The sequence below is a fragment of the Macrobrachium rosenbergii genome, chromosome 54 (assembly GCF_040412425.1).
Source record: "Macrobrachium rosenbergii isolate ZJJX-2024 chromosome 54, ASM4041242v1, whole genome shotgun sequence".
Lineage (NCBI taxonomy): Eukaryota > Metazoa > Arthropoda > Malacostraca > Decapoda > Palaemonidae > Macrobrachium > Macrobrachium rosenbergii.
The window spans coordinates 30,244,440-30,263,197 of NC_089794.1; positions in this window are offsets into that span (position 1 = coordinate 30,244,440).

Genomic DNA, 18,758 nt, shown 5'->3' on the forward strand with positions numbered 1-18,758 from the left:
CTCTCGACGAGACCTGCTATGAAACAACATCAGCAACATCCATTACGGAGATATTACGGAGATGACCGAAACGAAACTGTGATCCGTTTCAGCGTTTTGGTACTTAAGTTGGATGAACGGCAGATTCACTGTTTGCGTTACATCGTCGATCTAATGCATCGCTTCCCAAGCTGAGAGACGGAGTCGCTTCGCCCATTACGCCTTGTTCCCCGTCCTTTCAATATGCAGAGAGTTCCGCTTGACCTTATTATTATTATTATTATTATTATTATTATTATTATTTCCCATCCTTTCAATTATTCCTATTATTTCCCATCCTTTTCACTAGATGATTTCTGCTTTTATTATTTATTATTATTATTATTATTATTATTATTATTATTATTATTATTATTATTATTATTATTATTATTATTATTATTATTATTATTATTATTATAGTGTATTTCCCATCCTTTCACTATGCATGGATTTCTGCTTGACATTATTATTATTATTATTATTATTATTATTATTATTATTATTATTATTATTATTATTATTATTTATCCTACATCTACAACATTCACATTTCCACTGCCATAGCCCTAACGACTCTCATCAACTCAAACTTAAATGCTTAATTACTTCACTCTTCGTCATTACAAACATTTCTTACGTAAGTACTTTTATTTTCAGATCAGCCACAAATTCAGAGTGTATAGGCATCTTAATCCTGCCTGAATGCTGAAACATTTGTAACATAATCCGTACTCCAGTCTATAAGAGGCTTAAACATTTCTTTGCCGCTTTCAATCTCTGACAAAAACATTTCAGCTCTCCCTTAAGCGTTAAATCTCTGATCATGTTGTTAAGCTTCAGCTGAGTAACACCTGTCAGAGGAACAAGTGGAAAACACCACAGTAACGTATTTATAAAACCTTGAAGCTTAAAGGATGTTATGCAGAAGACTTAACAAGTAAAAAATCTGCGGGAGCAATCGAGACTTCTGTATGAAGCTCTCAGTCACGGCTCCAGAAACTCTCAGCTGTGGCCCATGAAACTTTCAGCCACAGCAAGGTGGTGGTGGCCTGTGTTGTTGGCATCTATAGCGGTGCCAGACGCACGATCGTGGCTAACTTTAACCTTAAATAAAATAAAAACTACTTAGGCTAGAGGGCTGCATGAAGCTTAAAGGATATTATATAGAAGACTAAACAAGTAGAATCCAGTTTCCTGTACAGCGTATAATGCTGTATGACACTCTCAGCAACGGACCATGACACTCTCAGCTGCGGCCCATGAAACTTTCAGCCACAACAAGGTGGTGGTGGCCTGTGTTGTTAGCACCTATACCGTTGCCAGACGCACGATCACGGCTAACGCTAACCTTAAATAAAATAAAAAATACTGAGGCTAGAGGGCTGTAATTTGGTATGTTTGATAATTGGAGGGTAGATGATCGACATACCAATTTGCAGCCCTCTAGCCTCAGTAGTTTTTAAGATCTGGAGACGGACAGAAAAAGTGCACACGGACAGACAAATAGCCATCTCATTACTTTCCTTTTACAGAAAACTAAAATCTTGTTCACTAAGTTATAAATGCCTCTCCAGTACTGAAATACAATTGTATAAGGGGGACTCTGGTTAAACCCAACGTGGAATACTCCTCAGAAGGGAAATTCATATAGCCGGGACTGAAATTACAGGCTATTACAGACACTGAAGATCAAAGACAGCACAGACACACACAGAGAGAGAGAGAGAGAGAGAGAGAGAGAGAGAGAGAGAGAGAGAGAGAGAGAGAGAGAGAGAGCATGCAGAATCGTTCATATTACTCACTTTGAACTACCTCCGTTACCCCTGAACACTCGCCGAGTTCATCACCCTAGCCAATGACTGGACGAGAGAGAGAGAGAGAGAGAGAGAGAGAGAGAGAGAGAGAGAGAGAGAGAGTCCATCATCAACTATGTGATCTGCCGCTCCGACTAATCTTCATTCCTATTCTCTGACTGACTTACTCTCGAGCGCCTCCACACAGAATTTGTATAAATACCCCTTTCTGCTTTTCGTAGGGTCGCCCTAGTATTTATCTGAGAACTCTCCTGGGAAGTTATTCCCCTCTTTAACTGTTAATTCTTCCATTTGTTAAGCGTTTGTGTGGATGTTGTGCTTCACAACCACATTATTTTTTTTTTGTGCTTACAAAAAAAATTTTATTTTATCGACAATGCCTTTTGTTGCAAGAAGAGGATGCCACTTTCAAGTAATAGGCAGTGACGAAGAAGAAGAAAGGAAGCCCATTAAAAGGAGGAAGGAGGAGGAGAGAAGAAAGAAGAATTGATAATAAGACTCAATCTTTTCCAGAACCTTCAAAAGGATTGCCTTCAGTCACAGGAACCTTTACTTCCTCGTTCCCTTTCCTCCTCATTTTCCACCTTCCTTATGCTTTCTTCTTCTTGTACCCTAAATACTTAAATGCATTTGTCCATATTCTTACACACCATTGGCAGGACCCAGCTGAAATCTACTGTCAATTGTACCCTAATAACTTAAATGCATTTGTCCATATTCCTACACACCATTGGCAGGACCCAGCTGAAATCTACTGTCAATGGTCACTTCCCATCACCCCAGGTGTTCAGAGCTCTGCAAGCAGAGATTGAGTCCTCCTGCCTAAGGGTTCTTGAGAATAAAAAACAACACTAAAGAACTTTGCCAAGGCAAATGTATGTGAGTCCTCCTGCCTAAGGTTCTTGAGAAGAAAAAACAACACTAAAGAACTTTGCCAAGGCAAATGTATGTGAGTCCTCCTGCCTAAGGTTCTTGGGAAGAAAAAACAACACTAAAGAACTTTGCCAAGGCAAATCTATGAGAAGAATTTACAACCAGCCCCCTGACTGCCAAACCATAGAAACTTTGAAGGAAACCACCAATTTCATGCTATTGCATCCCAAAGAAAACCTTACATAAGTAATTATACTGAATTTGCAACTTGAGACAATTCTTCTCAAGCAGAAACAGAAGAAAAAAGTTGGTGCACAAAGAACTCACTTAGGAAGACATTCAATCCACCTAAAAAGTACTACATCTAAAATAGCCTTGACTTTCCTTTAAATTTAATTCCTCTTTGTACTGAACCCTCTAATCAGCTATTCTTTCGATTAATGACTGCTCTCTCTTTCTCTCTCTCTCTCTCAACAATTAAAATCCCATTCCTCTTTCTTATCGGTTTTAATTCGACTTTCAGATGGAAACTATATGCCTAATGCGTTAAGTACCACTTAAACCAAATAACTGAAATCTGAGGAGCAATATCCTTGGATGTTTTCCTTCTTTCGAACTGTTTTTCGTCCATTTTCCGGTTCCCAAAATACTTAAAACCGAAACTAATCTGCTATTCCTCTGTCTTCTAGTCAATCTTAACACACCAAAGTGTACAGACTATTTTCAAAAGAGGTCATTATTTTTCTCATAAGAAAAATGATTCCATTTTCATTCCTGGCTTTCTATTTCTTTTCTTTTTATTATTTTTCTCCTCCTTTCCTTCCTGGTCTTTCTGACTCTGCCGGGATTTCCTTCAATAAATCTTTGTCTTTCTACTGATGGGTACCATAAGGTTCAAAAAGCTTTCAATTCTGTCTGCGATTTTTTCCAAATGAAAATTTTTTTTCTTTTACTACAAAGGATTCAAATTCACCTGCAGATTGCACTTGGATTGTGAAACCTTGCCGGTGTAATGATGTTGTAGCTTACAGCAGTAAGAAGCTTTGAAATTAATTTCTGCTGAGAACAAAACTGCCTTTGTATAGAAGTATGAAGTCTAACATTACATATATACAGTATATATATATATATATATATATATATATATATATATATATATATATATATATATATACAGTATATATATATATATATATATATATATATATATATATATATATATACAGTATATATATATATATATATATATATATATATATATATATATATATATATATATATATATATGTGTATATATGTGTGTGTGTATACATATACATACATATGTATGTATGCATGTATGTATTATGTAAGTATGTATGTATGTATGCATGTATATGTATATGTATATATATATATATATAATATATATATATATATATATATATATATATATATATATATATATATATATATATATATATATATATGATTATTATCACTTTTGTACGTGATTCATTTATCACACATTACCACAGGTGAAAAATAAGAAACAGGGTGTAGGTCCTGACCGGTTTCGACTTTATTTCAAGCCATTGACGAAGGACTGATACAGAGTGTGAGAAGTCACAAATATATATACTACAAGAACAGTACTAACGAACATACACAACCGTTAGAGGCTCCATATCCCCACTCTGGCCGGTGTCGAGGTAGGAGTGGCCTGTAAAACTCATTTGGCTAAAAATCACAATAGACTCTCAGGGGACATTTGCTGATAAACAGACCATACCCCACCTCAGATCCACACCTGACAGGTGTCATGGAGGCGGAGTTTGGAAACTCATTAACCTTACTACCCTCGTACTGTGTTTACAAATATGATAATCCTATTTTCATATATCTCTACTGCCTACCTTAAAGTTTAAACAATTTACAAATTTCTTTTGATATTAAAGGATCAAGTTTATACATCCCTTGACTGATATTCATATTATGGTTGTAACTTTCTTTTATGAAGCTAGATTCAATGATGTTCCTTTCCAGTGCATTATTAGAATATACAATCCTTTTTGCCCCTTCCCAGTTGATAGCATGATTGTTCTCACTAACATGTACAAATATACCACTGTTCCCTTGTGCATATCTCACACATTTCTTATGTTGTTCAATTCTTTTTTCCAGTGCTTTCCCGGTTTGGCCAATATAAAAGTTGTCACAAGACTTACACGGAATTTTATATACACACCCTTTAATATTGTCTGGGGAGTTCTTGATAAGTACATTTTTCATTGTTGTATTGTTCTTAAATGCGACATTAACACCAAAATTCTTAAGTAGATGAGGATATCTTTCATACTATTATTATAAGGCAGAACAAGCAAATTTTTTTGTGTTGTAAGGTTCTTTCTGGTTTTGATACAAAGTCTTTTTTGCCGCTTCATATGCACTGTTTAATACACTATCAGGATATTTCAATTTTTTGCCTGCATTCCTAATCTTATCTATTTCATCATCAATATATTCAGGGCTACATACCCGTAATGCTCTTAAAAACATAGATGAAAACACTGACTTTTTAACCTTATTGCTTTGTCCAGAATAGAAATGCACATAGGAAGAAATGTTAGTGGGTTTTCTATACACACTATATTTAAACCCACTACTATTTCTTCGTATGAGGACATCCAGAAACGGTAAGCACCCATCATTTTCCATTTCCATCGTGAATTTAATTGATGGTACTAATTGATTTAACTTAGCAAAAAAGTACTGTTCTTGTAGTATATATATTTGTGACTTCTCACACTCTGTATCAGTCCTTCGTCAATGGCTTGGAAATAAAGTCGAAACCGGTCAGGACCTACACCCGTTTCTTATTTTTCACCTGTGGTAATGTGATAAATGAATCACGTACAAAAGTGATAATAATCATCAATGGATACCACGCGCTCCTTCCGATCTTTCTGTGTTCTTTTCCCCATCTTGGAATATGCCGTCAGAGAATTTGCCGACGCCCTCACTCAAGCTCATACCAACAAGGAACACCTGCGGTTTTACGTGAATGTCGGGATGAACAAGTGATACCAAGATCGTTCATAACCAATTCCTTGCTGAAATTAGAAGACCAACCCTTCGGTGAAATACAACGTGCCATATTGGAAAACATATCAACATCAAAACACTGGAAACCAAAAAGAATTTTGAAGATCTCACGAGGAAAAGACGACATTTGAAGCCTCAATACCACCAGATTGGAGAGATGCCCTCCGTGAATATTGTCATGTGAAGATGAGGAATCAAGTGTATCGGAAACTGAAACGGAAACACGATAATAAAATGAAACTGTTGATTGAAAGAAGCCCTTGGACCAACAACGCCAATCATGAATGTGTCGTCAACTTATCAAACAAACAGCTGGATAGAAATGTAACTAGTGCCTTAGGCTACAGTTTAAACTTTGCTTTATCTCCTGGCGGAAGGAACAGTGTGAAATAACTAAAGGACTGTGTAATTTGGAAAAATATAGTGATTTAACGAATGAAGAAGTGAACATGGTTAAGGGTGATTTATGGAAGTATGAAAAAAATCAGACACCACAAACGTCCCCAAAAAGATTTATGGTTGCTATTAATGAACTTTGAAAAGATAAAAATATACACATGACAAAAGCAGATAAATCAGGCGCCCTTGTAATTTTAAATAAAAGTGAATATATAGAAAAATGCAAAATCTTTTAGGTGATGATAACACATATAAAGAATTAAATAAGAACCCGATAGACAATGTGAATAGTGGTTTCAATAAGAAAGTGAAAAACCTGTTAAAAGGTAACGAAAGCCTTATAAAGAAGTTGTGTGACCTCTCCATCGCTACCATACATGTATGGTACAATAAAAACTCACAAAGCAAACTTTCCTGCCAGGCCAATTATCAGTTCAGTTGGTTCCGCATCATACAAGCTTGCGAAGTATTTAGTAGATATTCTCAACCCATTAGTAGGTACCATCTCAAATGCAAATATCAAGAATAATGTGGACCTGATAAATAAACTAAATAGTGTAGAGATTAATAGTGAATCCAGGCTTGTAAGTTTTGATGTTGTATCACTATTCACAAAGGTGCCAATAGATGATCTGATGGCGTTTTTATCTGAATTGTTAGAGAACACACAGCTGGATATCCCATTTTCTAAAAGTACTTTAATTGAACTGATTAAATTATGTGTAAAAGATTGTAAATTTGAATTTAATGGTAAATTTTACTCACAAAATTTTGGTATGGCAATGGGAAACCCTCTATCCCCAGTGTTAAGTAACTTATATATGGAATTTTTTGAAAAGAAGATATTAAACAACATAATCCCACGTAATGTAACATGGTTTAGGTATGTTGACGACATAATTTGTGTATGGCCAGGGAACCAAGATGTAAAAACTTTTTTGCTAAGTTAAATCAATTAGTACCATCAATTAAATTCACGATGGAAATGGAAAATGATGGGTGCTTACCGTTTCTGGATGTCCTCATACGAAGAAATAGTAGTGGGTTTAAATATAGTGTGTATAGAAAACCCACTAACATTTCTTCCTATGTGCATTTCTATTCTGGACAAAGCAATAAGGTTAAAAAGTCAGTGTTTTCATCTATGTTTTTAAGAGCATTACGGGTATGTAGCCCTGAATATATTGATGATGAAATAGATAAGATTAGGAATGCAGGCAAAAATTGAAATATCCTGATAGTGTATTAAACAGTGCATATGAAGCGGCAAAAAGACTTTGTATCAAAACCAGAAAGAACCTTACAACACAAAAAATTTGCTTGTTCTGCCTTATAATAATAGTATGAAAGATATCCTCATCTACTTAAGAATTTTGGTGTTAATGTCGCATTTAAGAACAATACAACAATGAAAAATGTACTTATCAAGAACTCCCAGACAATATTAAAGGGTGTGTATATAAAATTCCGTGTAAGTCTTGTGACAACTTTTATATTGGCCAAACCAGGAAAGCACTGGAAAAAGAATTGAACAACATAAGAAATGTGTGAGATATGCACAAGGAACAGTGGTATATTTGTACATGTTAGTGAGAACAATCATGCTATCAACTGGGAAGGGGCAAAAGGATTGTATATTCTAATAATGCACTGGAAAGGAACATCATTGAATCTAGCTTCATAAAAGAAAGTTACAACCATAATATGAATATCAGTCAAGGGATGTATAAACTTGATCCTTTAATATCAAAAGAAATTTGTAAATTGTTTAAACTTTAAGGTAGGCAGTAGAGATATATGAAAATAGGATTATCATATTTGTAAACACAGTACGAGGGTAGTAAGGTTAATGAGTTTCCAAACTCCGCCTCCATGACACCTGTCAGGTGTGGATCTGAGGTGGGGTATGGTCTGTTTATCAGCAATGTCCCCTGAGAGTCTATTGTGATTTTTAGCCAAATGAGTTTTACAGGCCACTCCTACCTCGACACCGGCCAGAGTGGGGATATGGAGCCTCTAACGGTTGTGTATGTTCGTTAGTACTGTTCTTGTAGTATATATATTTGTGACTTCTCACACTCTGTATCAGTCCTTCGTCAATGGCTTGAAATAAAGTCGAAACCGGTCAGGACCTACACCCCGTTTCTTATTTTTCACCTGTGGTAATGTGTGATATATATATATATATATATATATATATATATATATATATATATATATATATATATATATATATATATATATATATATATTACATATACGTGGGTTACATTGACAGCAAAGCATTTCGTACCAGGATAATTTGGCAAGAGGCTCTGTTTAGCTAAAGGCATCCTGCAACGCAGCAAATTGTGTTTAAATTGCAACCTGCCACAGACACACACACTCACACACACACACACACCCACACACACACACACACACACACACACACCGCAGAACTCGCCATCTAGACGACCCCCCCCCCTTTCTTCCCTACCTTGCTAATTGTAAACAAACCTGTTAGCGGATAATGAGAGAGGCTAATGGAGCGGACGTAATCGTTCTTCGAGGAATTATTGCGTCTTCCCGAGATCTTTCAAAACTGTATTAGTGCCCGGATCCATTCTGCCTCGCCTCCTCCCCCCTTCTGGGAAAACTGCCTTTTTCCTGGAAAAGCCCTTAGAGGCAGATTTATTTATTTATCTTTTTTTTTTTTTGCACGAGGCAGTTTTGTATGGGTCTGGGAAGTAGGTGGAAGGAAGTTTACCAGAATGTTCATGATTTCGTTGAATCGTTAATGGAATTTATCAATTACTACAGAGTTTCACTGAGAATCTGTTTGTATGGTTATTGGTATAGTTTTATATACGACATTTTATTTTTTCAAATAAATAATTGTTAAGGGAAATGCACTTTTACTTTGCACTAAACTGCCCTAAAATGGAAAACTGCAGTATCTGCAAAATTTCGAAATTGAGATATGCCACCTGTTGGGCTCCTGAAACGCTAATACGCTAGTTACTGCAGTTTCAGAATGATTCTTCAGTGATTTATTTAAGGAGTCCCATTTGCAGTATCTGCAAAATCAGTAGTAAGGCAAGGAAAACTGCAGTATCTACCATTTTTCTCAGTTTTGTATTTTTGCAGATACTGCAATCTTCCATTTTGGGGCAGTATACTGCAAAGTAAAAGTGCATATCCATTACCGATTATTTGTTTGAAAAATAAAATGTCGTATAAAAAATTATATAAATAACCATACAAACATACAAACAGATTCTCAGTGAAACTCCGTAGTAACTGATATCGAATGTGACTTGAATGTCTGCCAGTCCCACTATCTTGAAGATAAATTGTCTGAAATTCAAAGTTATTACGAAGGAACAATTACTAGGCTATAAAATGCACTCACGTTACAATGAATGGTGAAAAAAATTAGAAATTGGGTTAAACTGACATGCACATTCATGATAACGAATCATCTCAACAAGATCATCATAATGAAAACGATTAACTGATAAGATCTTCCAACGCTGATAGCATGTATAAAGATATTCGTATGAATGAGCAAAGGAATATTCATGATCCAGAATGAAAAACAGGAATTCTTGATTCTGAAACTGTTATGAATTAGGCTTGAATCAGTTTATTGCCAGAACTATGAGAAACACAATGATTCTTAGACGAGCTTGCCTTGGCTGAGCAAGGACCAGAAAAGCTGAATCTGAACTTATCTAAAAGATCAGGTTTCAGAACTGTAACAATCTTGTACGAATGTATAATTATGCATGTATGAATAGCAGACTTAATCATGGCGTATGAATAGTGGATATGCTAGAAGGCATCCACCAACAAATATACAATGTTGATAAATTTCTAATCCACCGAATACGGTGCAAGTATACCTGGATGCAGGCAAAATATGTATTCAACTTCTTCAACATCAGTATAAATCTAGAGTGCGGATATGCATATTGAACTCAACTCGTTGTTAGATCTCTCTCTCTCTCTCTCTCTCTCTCTCTCTCTCTCTCTCTCTCTCTCTCTCTCTCTCTCTCTCCGTTTCTTATGTAATTCCTTTCTTTACATTTTTCCCTCTTTCACTGTACACCCATCTATTTTCAAGAGCCTAAAACATAAATGCAAAACTCCCCACCCCCACCTTCTCTCTCTCTCTCTCTCTCTCTCTCTCTCTCTCTCTCTCTCTCTCTCTCTCTCTCCGTTTCTTATGTATTCATATCTTTACATTTTTCCTCTTCTACTGCACACCCATCCATTTTTAAGTGCTTACAACCTAAATTCAAATATCCTCTCTCTCTCTCTCTCTCTCTCTCTCTCTCTCTCTCTCTCTCTCTCTCTCTCTCTCTCCGTTTCTTATAAATTCCTTTCCTTACATTTTTCCCTCTTCTACTGCACACCCATCTATTTTTAAGTGCTTGCAACCTAAATGCAAAACTCTCTCTCTCTCTCTCTCTCTCTCTCTCTCTCTCTCTCTCTCTCTCTCTCTCTCTATGTAACTCATTTCTTTACATTTTTCCCTCTTTTCCTGTACATCCAACCATTTCTTAATCCTCATAAGCCAAATGCAAAACTCGGAAGAAAAAGATAAGCAGCTCTTTCCTCTTCCATTCCTACCTGGGAGAGAGGAATGGGGTGACCAAGAGTCCTTCGTTTTTGTCAAGAGTTGGAGAAAAAGAGTTAAAAAATAAATTTGAGAACAAACTGAAAGGAGCTCAAAGAGAATAAATTACCGCTGGCTGAAAGCACCCTGTCAATGTTTATATGCAAAGAGATTTTGTTTGCATATTTCCCCGTCGGTATAAAAGATCAAACGATACACGAACATTTCTGAAATGGAACCCATTTTATTTTTCAAGAGGCAGGGAGGAAGGGAGGAAGGAAGGAAAAGTTGAAAGAATTGTTTCCCCTTTCTTTTCGTTTGTTTGGATACGTGGAGGTACTTTTAGTTATGATTTTTCTGTGTATTTTAATCATCGTGTTGTAAAATCGTGGCTGGTGTGGACATGATATGAAAATAAAGTTTTAAAACAATTTTTTTTTACCTTATGTGGCTAACGTAGAATGATTTGTGAAGACATATCTCATTCCTTTAATACACCCGTGAGGGCGCACTGTAGGCATTACTTAAGGTTTTTTTGCAGCGTGCCTTTGGCCCCTAGCTTTAACCCATTTCCTTCCTTTTACTGTACCTCCTTTCATGTTCTCTTTCTTCCATCTTACTTTCCACCCTCTTCTAACAATTGATTCATAGGGCAACTGCGAAGTTTTCCTTCTTGTTACGCCTTTCAAGCCTTTGACTGTCAATTCCCGTTTTAGAGCTGAATGAATGACCTCATAGGTCCCAGTGCTTGGCCTTTGGCCTCAATTCTATATATTCATTCATTTATTACGAAAAAGAATCCTCTCGCCTTCCGAATAAATAACTTTTACATAATGTTCAATCTTTCTGTGGGAAAATGATTAAATAAGTAGTATATATCATCTTTTCGATTTCAAGAGCTATGTAAACCACTTTCTTTGGCATTAAGTCTCGCTGTTTATCCTCGTCATTGCTTGTATCGTTTTACTTCACCCATACTTACTTACATACACACACAAACATATATATACACACACAAACATATATATATACATATATATATATATATATATATATAAATATATATATATATATATATATATATATATATATATATATATATATATATATATATATATATATATATATATATATATATATATATATATATATATATATAACCAAGTCTACCAGAGGAAACAAAGTATGAATGGAAACCAAACTGGGAAATTTACAGCTGCATACAACCAAACCCTGCACTAAAACCCCAGCCAAAGCGCATCTTCAAAATAAATATTTATGCTCGTAAGCATTTAATGAGAATAAAAGACGAGAGAGAGAGAGAGAGAGAGAGAGAGAGAGAGAGAGAGAGAGAGAGAGCAGATGCCCGGCACATCCAGCTGCCATTATTCTATTTCTAACACTTGGGAAGCTGTGGAGATTTTATCAGGAAACATTTTCCTCTTTCTACTGAGTCAAGAACCTTGTTATGCCCATTATATCTGATCATTAATATTTCTCCTATATTCCCCCTTGCTGGGGAGGGGGAGAGTGGGGAGTAAAAGGGTTGGGTGGATTAGAAGGGAGGTCCTCTGGGCGCTTTTATGATGGAAAACAAAAGAAAGTAGTCGAGATCAACAAGGACTTCTGAAAATATCAGGAGACTTCCATTATTTATTAGTCAACATTTTGTTAGCAAGGTTCTCTCTTATACTAAAGAGCGGAAAGGAGTATATATATATATTTGCTTTTGTTGAGTTCTAGTCGAAATCTGTTTGCATGTCAAAGTGTGTAGATTTATGAGGTGAATATTAGGGATTGTGACTTCTCTGCCCAGAAGTCATAAATCCTATTAACCTACATATTTCAACATATACATACATATAGATATATATATATTTTATATATATATATATATATATATATATATATATATATATATATATATATATATATATATATATATATATATATATACATACATACACACAAAACAAGAAACTGAATTGTTGAACATATATGATAAACTTAACACTTCTTAAATAAGAACCAAAATTCCATATCGACGTAATATTCGACCTATGCCAATAAGATTCATTCGAACCAAAGTACAAACAATAAATCGACCAGAGGACATTCATTTCCCGTGCAGCAGCTGCTGCCTTGCAACCGACAAAATCATTCCTGCGACGAAATCATTCCTGAAGTCTTATGCAAATCCGACTTTCCTCTCCTCTAGGAAAGCTAATGGTACTGTAATTTCATTTTCCTCAGGGAGGGGCACTCTTTTGCCTCACTTCTCTCACGATTTTTCCGACGAAAACGTTTGCATGTAGTTCTCGACAATACCGTCGTTCCTTTCAAGTTTCTTTTAGTGTTCTTGTTGTAAAGAAAATACACAGTATTTGAGTGACTGTTTGACTGACGTAATATAATTATATATTTACGCCTAATTATATTTTAAAGGGTGCTTGACTCATTTTGATTGTTTGCACGTTAAGTTGCCTTTCTTGCAAGCTCAACAGGACGTTTTACAGATAGTGTTTGATAATAATGGACAAATGGAAAACCACTCTCTCTCTCTCTCTCTCTCTCTCTCTCTCTCTCTCTCTCTCTCTCTCTCTCTCTCTCTCTCTCTTGAGGAAACCGGTGGCCTGCCATGAAAAAGGATTTTGAGGTTAGATACTTCAATCTTCTCTCTCTCTCTCTCTCTCTCTCTCTCTCTCTCTCTCTCTCTCTCTCTCTCTCTCTCTCTCTCTCTCTCTCTCTCTCTCTCTCTCTAAGCATTTCCTCAAAAACAATAAGAAAAAAGGTTGTAAATTACTGATAAAATTTCTCATTTGCACAAATCCTATCCAAGGCATAATTAATTGCACAATGGTGACAAAAAAAGGTGGCAAAAGAATTTCCCCCTCTCTCTCTCTCTCTCTCTCTCTCTCTCTCTCTCTCTCTCTCTCTCTCTCTCTCATGCAAATTCTACCGAAGGCCCAAGATACGAATTCACACTCACGTAGGATAAATTGCAGACTTCAGAAAAGATATGCAAAACGAAACTGGGCTTTCTCCCGTATCATATCTGTGCTCTTAAAAGAAAGCTAAAAAAGAAAGCTTCCTCTATCCAAGATTCCCTCTCAATCCCCCACTTTCCTTTCCCTCTAGCTTCCCCTCTTTAAGAGTGTGGTCTAAATGGGCCTCTTTTTTTTTTATTCCATTTGTATTTGTATCTATTTGTACTCTGTATTTCATACTATTGTAATTGTATTTCTATTTGTATTCTGTATTTCCTATTATCTTCAGTTAGTTCTTTCAAATGAACACCATATTATTAGAAAGTTTGTATTATATGTCAATGGCCCCTGAGGGAAAGTTCCATATCAACAGGGTTCCTCTCCTGAATAATAATAATAATAATAATAATAATAATAATAATAATAATAATAATAATAATAATAATAATAATAATAACATTTTTAATCCAGAAATCTTCAGAGATGAATCAATGAAATTGTCCTATTGATAACTAGTGTTCTATCTGTCTATCTCTCCATCTATCAATCTTCGTTTTGATCTCCTGAATAATAATAATAATAATAATAATAAATAATAATAATAATAATAATAATAATAATAATAACATTTTTAATCCAGAAGTCTTCAGCGATGAATCAATGAAATTGTCCTACCGATAACTAGTGCTCTATCTGTCTATCTCTCCATCTATCAATCTTCGTTTTGATCTCCTGAATAATAATAATAATAATAATAATAATAATAATAATAATAATAATAATAATAATAATAATTTTAATCCAGAAATCTTCATAATGAATCAATGAAATTGTCCTATCGATAACTAATCTGTCTATCTCTCCATCTATCAATCTTCGTTTTGATCTCCTGAATAATAATAATAATAATAATAATAATAATAATAATAATAATAATAATAATAATAATAACAACAACACTTTTAATCCAGAAATCTTCAGCGATGAAACAATGAAATTGTCCTATTGATAACTAGTGTTCTATCTATCTATCTCTCCATCTATCAATCTTCGTTCCCCCTTGTTTTCTCTTCCCCTCTTCTTCTGACTTTATTCTACAAGACTTTCTCGCATTTCTCTTTTGAATTTCCCCCTCAGACGTCCGTCAAACGGTTATCACTGTCTGCAGAAGGAGTTTTGTTCGGCTTCTTCAGTTATATGAATCTTTTAAATGTCGTTCTTTCCCCTGTTGCCTTAACTGATAGTCTATTTGATTAACGAAAGTGTTTTTTTATGATTCTAGTTTTAGTGTCTGTTCCCTTAAAACTATACGCGAACACACTCACACACACACGCACACATATATATATATACATATACATATACATTTGGTATATATATATATATATATATATATATATATATATATATATATATATATATATATATATATATATATATATATATATATATATATATATATACACATATATATTATACACACACAAGCCTTGTAACAATTAGGGAATAAATCAGCCACTCGTTGATTTATTTAACTATACTTCTATCATATGTGCTACACTGCAGGAGGAGAAATTTCTAACGCCCACAAACAAATCTGTCCCCATCAACATTAACTAACCCATCCAACCTTGCGTTTCTCTTCGAGTAAAAAGACGACCCGCACTCTCAAATAGTAAATCCTTCAAAGCGATATATGAGGCTAAAGGGTGAAATTCCTGTCTTCATAAAAAGGATGCCGGGACAGAAATCCCTCTTGCAAAGCATCTCTGCAAAACGTCTCTGTTTGCTCGCCTGCAATCTGAGCAACAGTCCAAAAGACATGTAAATATTTCTCAAATGCTGCACGAAGCAGCCAGCAAGCTTTATTCTATTCCCAGGGAAGTGCGAACGAGGCAAAGACGCTGTCGAAAAAGATACGTTCCATTTTCCCCTCGCGAAATAATCCTTTCCTTCTGCGTTCTATCGTTTATTAAGATTGTCGTCTACTCTTTCTTTTGCACTGATTTTGTTTGTTTATTTCGAAGAGGAAGGGTCTACAGAGTCGTTGCTTTGGGGCTGCTTGCTGTCTCCCGAGAGAAGTGCTCCCACAAGACAGGAAAAGACGAGAAAATGTTTTGTTTCTTCGTCGTCAACAAGGATTTCCTGCTTGCTTGGGGGAATTTACAAGATATTTTTATTCTCCATTATGCGCCTGTTTTGCGACTCTCTTTCCGTGACATCGCAAGGGTGACAAAAGAGATTTACTTCTCTTTTCAATTCAATTAAATAACGAATGATGATCAGTGGAAGTCATTTACCAAATGTGATATATCTTTGACTCAGCATCTAAGTTCACGAATATGAGATGAACTGTAGTCTCTTCCTTCCAGTAATCAGCATTTAAAAATAATCCGTTCCCAGCTAAGACTGAATTGACCCTCGGGTCAAAATCCAGAGAAAGGAATATTAATCATTCTAATTCCACTTCCTCTTAAACATAAAATAATTACATATCCGGGAAGAGATTCTAACCTGGGAAGAAGTTCTAACCTGGGAAGAAGTTCTAATCTGGGAAGAAGTTCTGATCTGGAGAAGTTCTGACTTGGGAAGAGGTTCTAATCTATCTCCTCGGTTTAACTTTAAACAGAATATTGTATATTAGGGGAAAATTAAATCACATCTGATTCGGCATCAAGATGATGAATGTGGAATGGACTGTTGTCTCTCTCTTGCATAAATCAACACTGAAATAATAATCTGTGACAATCTTTGACTTAAACATACCCTTCAGGTCTAAACTACACCAAAGAAATATTAATCATTCTAATTGCACTCTCCTCAAAAATAAAATAATTACATATCTAGGAAAAAATTCTAATCTGTCTCCTCAGGAAATTGCTATTCAATTCAACTCGAGAAAGATTATTCTAAATTACGTGGGAAATGAAATAAAATCAGGTTAAAAACATTTTTCTCGAGAGTAAGCTGCACTTCTCTAAACCTTCAACATTATTCAAACCCTATTAACGCTTTCTATTGACGTTCGGGCACCAGGAACTTTTTATTCGTCTGTTTCCTCTAACCTTTCTTAAGAACATCTGAAAACAAGTAAAAAATGCGCCGAAGTTTCTTCGGCGCAATCGAGTTTTCTGTACAGCCGCTACAGCGTATAATCAAGGCCACCGAAAACAGATCTGTCTTTCGGTGGTCTCGGTATGATGCTGTATGAGCCGCAGCCCATGAGACTTTAACCACGGCCCGGTGGTGGCCTATCTTATATCGTTGCAAGAAGCACGATTACGGATAACTTTAACCTTGAATAAAATAAAAACTACTGAAGCTAGAGGGCTGCAATTCGGTATGTTTGATGATCGGAGGGTGGGTGACCAACATACTAATTTGCAGCCCTCTAGCCTCAGTAGTTTTTAAGATATGAAAGATATGAGGGCGGACAGAAAAACCGCGGACGGACAGACAAAGCCATCTCAACAGTTTTCTTTTACAGAAAACCAAAACGCGAAATGAAAGAAGACCAAATATTTTACGAGCGACTGTACTTGCTTATAGAAGCAATCGGTTCATGACATAAATATGTCTTTTCTTATGTTGACGATATTTCGTGAATTTTTACATATAATTTCATTTTACCAAAAGCCCGAATCTTTCACTGACGAAGCTTTATTTAACGGAGTGAAAGCCTGCAAAAAAATTGAATTCAAAGTAAAGTTACTGTTATTGAAACAGGCACAAATGCCGACCGGTCTCCTCTTCAGGCTTACCACAATGAAAACAGAGTAAGATTAGCAGTAACAGGACAAAAGAGAATGAAAACAAGAGAAAACAGATTTAAAATTAGCAAAAACAAGACAAAAGAGAGTGACAAAAAAGGAAAACAGATGTATAATTAACAAAAAACAAGACACAAGAGAGAAAACAAAAGAAAACAGATGTAAAATTAACAAAAACAAGACAAAAGAGAGTAAAAGAAAAACAGATGAATAATTAGCAAAAACAAGACAAAACAGAGAAAACAAAATAAAACAGATGTAAAATTAGCAAAAACAAGACATAGGAGTGAAGACAAAAGAATACAGAGTGAAATTAGCAAAAGCAAGACAAAAGAGGAGAAAACAAAACAGATGTAAAATTAGCAGAAACAAGACAAAAAGAGAGAGAAAACAAAAGAAAACAGATGTAAAATTAGGAGAAACAAAAGAGAGAGAAAACAAAAGAAAACAGATGTAAAATTAGGAGAAACAAAAGAGAGAGAAAACAAAAGAAAACAGATGTAAAATTAGGAGAAACAAAAGAGAGAGAAAACAAAAGAAAACAGATGTAAAATTAGGAGAAACAAAAGAGAAGAAAACAAAAGAAAACAAAAAATTAGGAGAAACAAAAGAGAGAAAACAAAAGAAAACAAAAAATTAGGAGAAACAAAAGAGAGAAAACAAAAGAAAACAGATGTAAAATTAGGAGAAACAAAAGAGAAAAAAAAAGAAAACAGATGTAAAATTAGGAGAAACAAAAGAGAAAAACAAAAGAAAACAAAAATTAGAGAAACAAAAGAGAAAAAACAAAAGAAAACAGATGTAAAATTAGGAGAAACAAAAGAGAGAAAACAAAAGAAAACAGATGTAAAATTAGGAGAAACAAAAGAGAAAAACAAAAGAAAACAAAAATTAGGAGAAAAAAAGAGAGAGAAAACAAAAGAAAACAGATGTAAAATTAGGAGAAACAAAAGAGAGAGAAAACAAAAGAAAACAGATGTAAAATTAGGAGAAACAAAAGAGAGAAAAAACAAAAGAAAACAGATGCAACCGTTTGACACAAAACAAGGAAAACTAGTCCTAGGCCTGTTCAGTCATAACAGCAACTGAAATTTCAAGGTAAAACCGTGAAAACCAGCTAGCCTCTAACACAGTGGTTCTTAATCTTTTTCAGTGCCCGTATACCCCTTGATATCTCTAAGAAAATTTTCTCGTACCCCCATCCCAA